This window comes from Salvia hispanica, chromosome 1 (assembly GCF_029641045.1).
Source record: "Salvia hispanica isolate PSC_SH4W2 chromosome 1, Shi_PSC_v1, whole genome shotgun sequence".
Taxonomy (NCBI): Eukaryota; Viridiplantae; Streptophyta; class Magnoliopsida; order Lamiales; family Lamiaceae; genus Salvia; species Salvia hispanica.
In genome coordinates, this window is record NC_142692.1 from 7,278,884 (window position 1) to 7,286,392 (window position 7,509).

General features: G+C 37.5%; 1 long non-coding RNA gene across 1 annotated transcript; it reads left to right on the plus strand.

The window, feature by feature from the left end:
• Nucleotides 1–517: 517 nt before the first annotated feature.
• Nucleotides 518–7,045, plus strand: LOC148933184 (uncharacterized). Its single transcript, XR_016134466.1, has 2 exons — nucleotides 518–3,395; nucleotides 3,505–7,045. It is a non-coding gene; the product is annotated as an uncharacterized LOC148933184 (long non-coding RNA).
• Nucleotides 7,046–7,509: the final 464 nt, after the last annotated feature.

The following is a 7,509-nucleotide window of genomic DNA, read 5'->3' on the forward strand; positions in this document are numbered from 1 at the left end:
GTAATGTTTAAGATAAATTCTCATATTCTATGCCACATTTTAAAGAAAGTTCAGTTTATTTATCTATTAAAAAAGAAAATTAAATAAGATATACTTCCTCCATTTATTTATAAGTGCTACCGATAGTTAAGGATAAATGAAATAAGAATTTCTAAATTATTTATTGTTTATACTGAGCTCTGATGAAAAGAAAATTTGAATACTAAAACAAGGAGAAAAAATAATACTACTAAATTGGTAATCTTGAATAATCTGTCACTTACCAAAAAGAGCCAAAGAAAAAAAACGCATATGAAAAATCTGTAAACCTGTATAATAACGATGTTTTTAATTCCTTTTTCCACAAAAGGAAAATATCAACTATTTTTTGGTGTGTTACCTAATCCTACCAAAAATTATATTTTAATACTATAAACCGACTTATTTTGATCCAATTAATCCCAGCCGTCCATCTGCCGCCAACTACACCTATATATATGACACCTTTTGTAAATAACGCTAACCATGTTCCTCATTTCTTTTTAGGATTCCATGTTTGTTTGTGCTGCGATTTAGATTGGCGATTAGGTTTTGCGTTCCCTCTTAACCTGCGTTTTGTGTTTACGATCGGATCGCTATCTCTTTGTGGTGCGATTTCTCTTAACCTTCCCAATCAGGTATGGCGGCGAGTATAGATGATCCAGCGGAGGGTTTCCGTTCCACCTACTCTTGACGTTTCTGATTTCTGTCGAATGTTCGTTTTGATTCTTCTACGATTTGGATTATTAACTTATTTTCAACTATTGAAGATCTAAGGCTGTTATGGTTACTTGACGGTCTTTTTATATCATGATCCCTTCTCGGGGCTCACTTTCGTTCGGGAGAGAAGGTTAATTTTGCCTCTTTGTCCATGTGAAATTCTTTCCAGTTCATTCTCCGAGTTTGATGGTTATCGACAGTTGATGGAAGTGCTCATGGTTTGATTTATTTCCTCATTGTTTTCCTCTTCTTTTCTCTTCGGTGGTGAGCAGCCTCAAGATCACACATTAATGAGGATGGATTTCTTATGCGCAATTCTCTGACTTGGTGTAGGACGTTTTTCCCAGTGTCTCCATAAATAAATTGGAATAGATTGTTTGGTATATTGAGGAATCATCTATGGAGGGTTACCGTTATACTCTTCAATTTCCATTGTTTTAGCATTGGCGGTTCTTAATCAACCTTCCATGGAAGCCAGTTCTGGTTTGGTGCTTGATTATTTTTTCTCCGTGTCATCAGTTCCTTCTTTTTTACATGGATACTGTGTTTGGCCTTGACAGGAGACGCAAAATAATTTTTTTTCTGTGCTAAAGGTGGGCTATCTTGGTCTGGCTGTTGGATATGGACCAATATTTGGTGCTGGTGTTGATCGAGTTTATGAAGGGTGGCAGAGGGAGTATAGTATATTTCTATGTACTGTCGTTTATCTTCTACCTTGACGATTCCTTTGCTTATCGCTATGCGCTTCAATTTCCTGGTGTCAGATATTTAGGTTCTTCAGTTTTCAAGAGAAGGCAGCTCTGGGCTTTCACAGTGTGACAAGGGGAGTATGGTATTTTTTTACTACCTCTTATCTTCTACCTAGACTTTCCCGTCCTTATTGTTATTCTCTTTGATATTCAGTCTCTGACAATTGAGTGGGTTCTTCTTCTGGCTTCACTGGAGTCTGGAAGGCAGTTCTAGTTTGATGCTTGGTTAACTGTTCTCTTTTAGCTGTTTATTATTTGATGCTTGATAGTTTTTCTGGTTTGCTACCTGGTTAAATTTTTTATGTTTGATCAGTTTGTTTATTTACCTATACGTGAATATTGTTTTCAGCCTTTGTTTCCGGTCATTGTACATGGACCAATCTCTGGTGCCACTGTCTGCATTTATGGTGTATGATGGGTGGCATTTTGCCTCATTTATATTCTAGCTGACTAGCTGTGATCTCCCTTATCTTACTATTATGCTCTTCAGTTTCCAGATGCCTGATATTTGGGTTGCTCTACCAGTTTCCAGAGGAAGGCCGTTCTTTGTTTTTCCTGAGGGGGTATAGATAGTATTCTTTTCTAATAGTAAATTTTATTTTCTACCTCGACTTCCCACTGCCTAGACTTGCCCCGTGTTTATTGTTGTACTCTTCAGTTTCCAGTGTCTAAGTGTTCGGTAGGCTTAATCAACCTTCATCCGAACGCAGATTTCAACAGAAGGCAGTTCTTGCTGGTGCTTGAGTATCTTCAGTTTTTTTTTCTGTTTTTTTGTTTTTCACATTGATGTGTGTAGTGTTCTTGGGCTCACCCATTGACATGTGTAAGGACAAAAAAATGATTCCACACACATCTCTGATGCTGGCAAAGATAGTGCTGGCATTGGGAGCAACATTATTTTTCTATGATGTTTATCTTCTAGCTGACTTCTCCACTGTGAACCGTTATGCTCTTCAATTTCCAGATGTATGTTACTTGTGCGGTTCTATCAGTAATCAAGGGATGGTGATTCTCAGGTTTCATTGTGTGGCAGTGGAACTAAGTATAGTATCGTACTTCTTCTGCTGCATTTTATCCTCTTCCTACATACCTGTGCTTATGGTTGTTCTCTTCAGTTTTCATTGTATATTTGGGTGGGTGGTTCTTTATCTTTGCTCTATTTCAATTGTTCTTCTGTTATGTGAATTGTGGATATTTTCTTCTTCACTCTTTGATAGGAGATGCGAAATAAGTTTTGATTCTGTTGACTGGAGCTTAAGGTGGGGCTACCCTTTTGGCCTGCTATGGACCAAAATGAGATGATGGCATTATAGTATTTATGGGGCTTGGCAGAGGGAGTATCGTATATATTTTGGGTTGTTCGGTCAGTTTTCAAGGGAAGCCGTTCTGTGTTTTTACAATGGAGGGAGTATATTACAGTTTTTTGTCTGCTACATTTATCTTCTACATAGACCTTTCCAATTCTTATTGTTATAATATTCACTTTGCAGTTTCTGTTTGTTGGCTAGTTCTTAATCAACCTTCACCGAGCGAGTCCTGGTTTGATGCTGGATAATCTTTTCTCTGATTCATCAGTATTTTTTTTGTTACATGGATGTTGATTTTAACTTTATGTAGACATTCCTGGTGCTTACCGTTGTACTCTTCCATTCCTAGTGTCTTACCATCGGCTGGTTCTCAATCAACATTTTGTGGAAGCCAGTTCTGGTTTGGTGCTTGGTTACTTTTACTCCTTTTCATCAGTTTTATATTGTTACATGGATATTGGGTTTGGCCTCAACATGTGACAGGAGATGCAGAATAATTTTTGGTTTTGTTGGAGGTGAAGCTGAAGGTGGGCTATCTTGGTCTGGCTGATGGACACAGACCAATATTTGATGCTGGCGTTGACCGAGCTTATGAAGGGTGGTAGGAATATATAGTATTTTTATACTGTCGTTTATCTTCGTGCTGGGCATTTCCTTTGCTTCTTGTTATGCTCTTCAGTTTCCTGATGTCAGATATTTGGGTTGTTCAGTTTCCAAGAGAAGGCATTCTTGGCTTGTACATTGTGACAGGGAGTATAGTATAGTATTTTTTCACTACCTCTTATTTTCCTCCTAGACCTTCCTGTCCTTATTGTTGTTCTCTTTGGTATCCAGTCTCTGACCATTAGGTGGTGGATTCTTCATCGGGCTTCACTGGAAGGCAGTTCTAGTTTGAAATTTGATGCTTGGTCAACTGCTCTCCTTAATCTGTTATTTTGTTTGGTGCTTTGTCGATTTTTCTGGTTTGATGCATGGTTAACTTTTCTATGTTTAATCGGTTTGTTTACTTAGCTACATGTGTATATCGATTTCAGCCTTTGTCGTGGGTCATTTACGTGGACCAATCTCTGATGTTTTCACTTATGGTGTTTATGAAGGGTGGTAGCTGAGCCTTCTCTTTTCTTACTTATGCTCTTCAATTTCCAGATGTCTATCTTTGGGTTGTTCTATCAGTTTCCAGGGGAAGGTCATTCTTTGTTCAAACTGTGTGGCAGAGGGAGTATAGTATAGGGAGTATTATTTTCTACTATTTTCCTCGTGTTTATTGTTACTCATTAATTTCCAGTATCTGAGTGCTGGGTGTTTTATTATTATCCATCAACAGAAGCAGTTTTTGTCAGAAGGCAGTTCTTGCTTGATGCTTTATTATGTTTTGTAAGTTTTTTGTTTGCTACGTAGATGTGTATAATAAAGTTTTTTTCCTCACCCAGTGACGAGATAGGACAAAATAATTGCTTCCATCATAGTAAGAGCTTAATCGGGACTGTATGGAGGGTAGCAGAGAGAGTACAGTATTTTTCTGTCATTTATCTTCTAGCTGGACTTTTCCTTTACCTACTGTAATGCTCTTCAAGGGAAGGCAGCTCAGGGCTTTTACAGTGCGACAGAGGGAGATTAATGCACCATTTGCTTATTACTACATTTTATCTTCTACCTAGACGTTCTGATGCTTATTGTTACACACTTTAATTTTCAGTGTCTTGTGAGGGTGATTTCCAAGGCTGTTCTGCTTGGAACTTTTCCGTTAGTTTTTGTTTCTTATTGATCTGGATATTGTTTTTGCCCTCACCCATGTGACAGGAGTTCTATCTAAGTTGGAGCGTAAGATGAGGCTACTTGGGCTGGTTGTTGGACTTGGACCAATCTCTGATGGAGTATAGTATTTAACTCCAATCTCTGATTAAGTATAGTATTTTTCTATTGTCATTTATCTTCTAGCAGGATGGTCTTATTGTGTTAGAATTTCTTCTATCTTAAACTTTTCTCAGTGCTTATCATTATACCCTTTAATTCCCAGTGTCTGATCTTCATTGTGTGGTTCATTATCAACCTTCACTGAAAGGCTGTTCTTGTTTAATGCTCAGTTATGTTTGTTATGATTATTTTTTTCATTATGTATATGTGGATGGTGGATATTGCAAGATAAGCTTTGATTCTTTTCAAGTATGGTATAGGGTTTTTCTCTACTATATTTCATCTCCTATGTAGCCATGCATCGTTGTACTCTTCAATTTCCAGTTTCTGGTCATTGGGTAATTTTAAATCAACCTTCACCAAGAGGCAGTTTGGTGAGTATTTTGCCTTGTTTCGTCAGTATTTTGTTAGTGACATAGATGTGGATATATTGTTTTCGGCCTCTCCCTGAGACAGGAGATACAAAATAACTTATGTATCTATCAGAGTAGGAGCTGAATGAAGGGCTATCTTCGTCTGCTTGTTGGGCATGGGCCAATATTCAGTGTTCACGGAGGGTGGTAGAGGGAGTATAGTGCTTTTGTATTATCGTTCATCTTCTAGCTGGATTTTCCCCTTTCTAAGTGCTGTGCTGTTCACATCTCCAGATGCCTTATTCTTACTTCGTTCAATATGCTCTCAAGGACAGGCGGATTGGTGTTCTACAATATGATAGAGGGAGTGCATTACAATATTTTTCTGTGCTTATGGTTCTACAGTCGTTTCTACAGTCATTTAACTTCTATCTGGACTCATCTTGTGCTTGTTGTTATGCTCTTTGATTTCCAGATGTCTGATCTCCACATGGTTCTATGGGAAAGTCGGTTCTGGTATATTCTGTTTGATAGAGAGAGTATGGTATTTTTAAGATGTAATCTTGTACGTAGATGTTCATGTGCTTATCACTATACTCTTCAAATTCGAGTGTCTTATTGTTCGCTGGTCCTTAATCATCCTTCTGTGGAAGCCAGTTCTGGTTTGGTTATTTGTACTCGATTTCATCAGTTGGTTTTTAGGTTTAATTGGATATTGTGTTAGGCCTCAACGTGTGACAGGATTTACAAAACAAATTTTGGTTCTGTTGAAGGTGGAGCTTAAGATGGGGCTCTCTTGGTCTGGCTGTTGGACACAAATCAATCTTCGATGCTGGAGTTGACAGTGTAGGGGGCAGAGGGAGTATAGTACTTCTCTACATTGTCATCTTCTTACTTGACATTCTTTTTGCTATGTTTTGCACTTCCAGTTTCCAGATGCCAAATATTTGGTTTCTTCAGTTTTCAAGAGAAGGCAGTTCTGGGCTTTTACAGTGCCAGAAGGAGTATAGTATGATATCTTACATTCCATGTGCTTTTCATTGAACTCTTCAGTTTCTTGTGTCTGAGCAATGGCTGGTTCTTAATCAACCTTCAGTGGTAGCCAGTTCCGGTTTGATGCTTGGTTATCTTTATTCTGTTTCATCAGGTTCCTTTTGTTACATGGATATTTTGTTTGCCCCCAGCCCTACAACAATTTGATTATGGTAAACATGGAGATTTAGGTGGGCTATCTTTGTCTGGTTGTTGGACAGAGACCATTCTTTGAGACTGGCGTCACTTATTTCACTTGTGAGCTTGGGGTGAGATATCTCACTGATTTACCTCAATTCAAGCTTCCTTGTTGTAAATCCTTTTTCTGCGGCTTATGTGTTCAAAGCTCACAAAATACCATTTGACTAACTAGCATCGTCACATTAATTGTTCAATATTCCTTATATAGGCCAAGGGACAAATTGTATTTGAACAAAATTTTCTTGAAGTTTCCTACTGATATGGTAGATGAATGCATTTATTTCATATAAGAAAAGTGCAGTCTTGCACGGAGGAGGTAGATATGGGGGTTGGTTGGTATATGAATCTTGGTTATAGATGAAATGCGCAACTAGTTCGTCTACTGAAATACGCAGCTAGTTTGTCTACTGAATACTAACTTCTTAGTCCATTGAATCTATACGTTTGCATTACGTAATATTTATGGATAGGTAGCGTCGTGTAACTCTGCCTGTGTTCTGGGTTCCCTGCCACAGCCGGTCCCAAGCCCGGGAAAAGAGGAGGGGCGACAAAATAATGTAGTACTCCATGAGTTCCTTTAACTGATTATGATTTTCTCTTCTAGACATTTACTAAATTATAGTACTCCATGTAGTACTACTATTGCATTACAGAAGCCATTACGGAGGTAGTACATTTTTCATGTACTGCCTCCGTTTCAAAATGTCCTGTCTCCGTTTTAAGTTATTTGAGTTGTATATCATTTTTAGTCGTTCCAAGATAGCCAAAAACAAAATGTTTTATCTTACTTATTTGTTACGTTCTTATTTTTCTTTTATTTTCATATCACTCACTAAATATAACTTTTTAAAATCTCGTGCTAAAAAAATATCTATGGAGGAGTAGCTTTTTGGTGACTGATATATCGTTTACTCTAGGATTTACTCTATTGTATACTTACTTAGTATACCATTCTAAATTAAAATCTAATTACAAATAGTAACCTATATCTGATGCTGGCCGTTATGGAGGGTTGCAGAGGTAGTATATTATTTATCTTTGTTAGTATTCGACTCCTTGAGGATACTTTTGGTTATTAAGTTGAAGTTAATGACGGTAATGTAGAGTGTTATATTTGTTTTACTCTTTATTGTCGAATATCAACATAGAATAACTTACAATTATCTATCAGCTATCAAACATGACTATTACCCCTCTGTGTTATGAGACAAACTA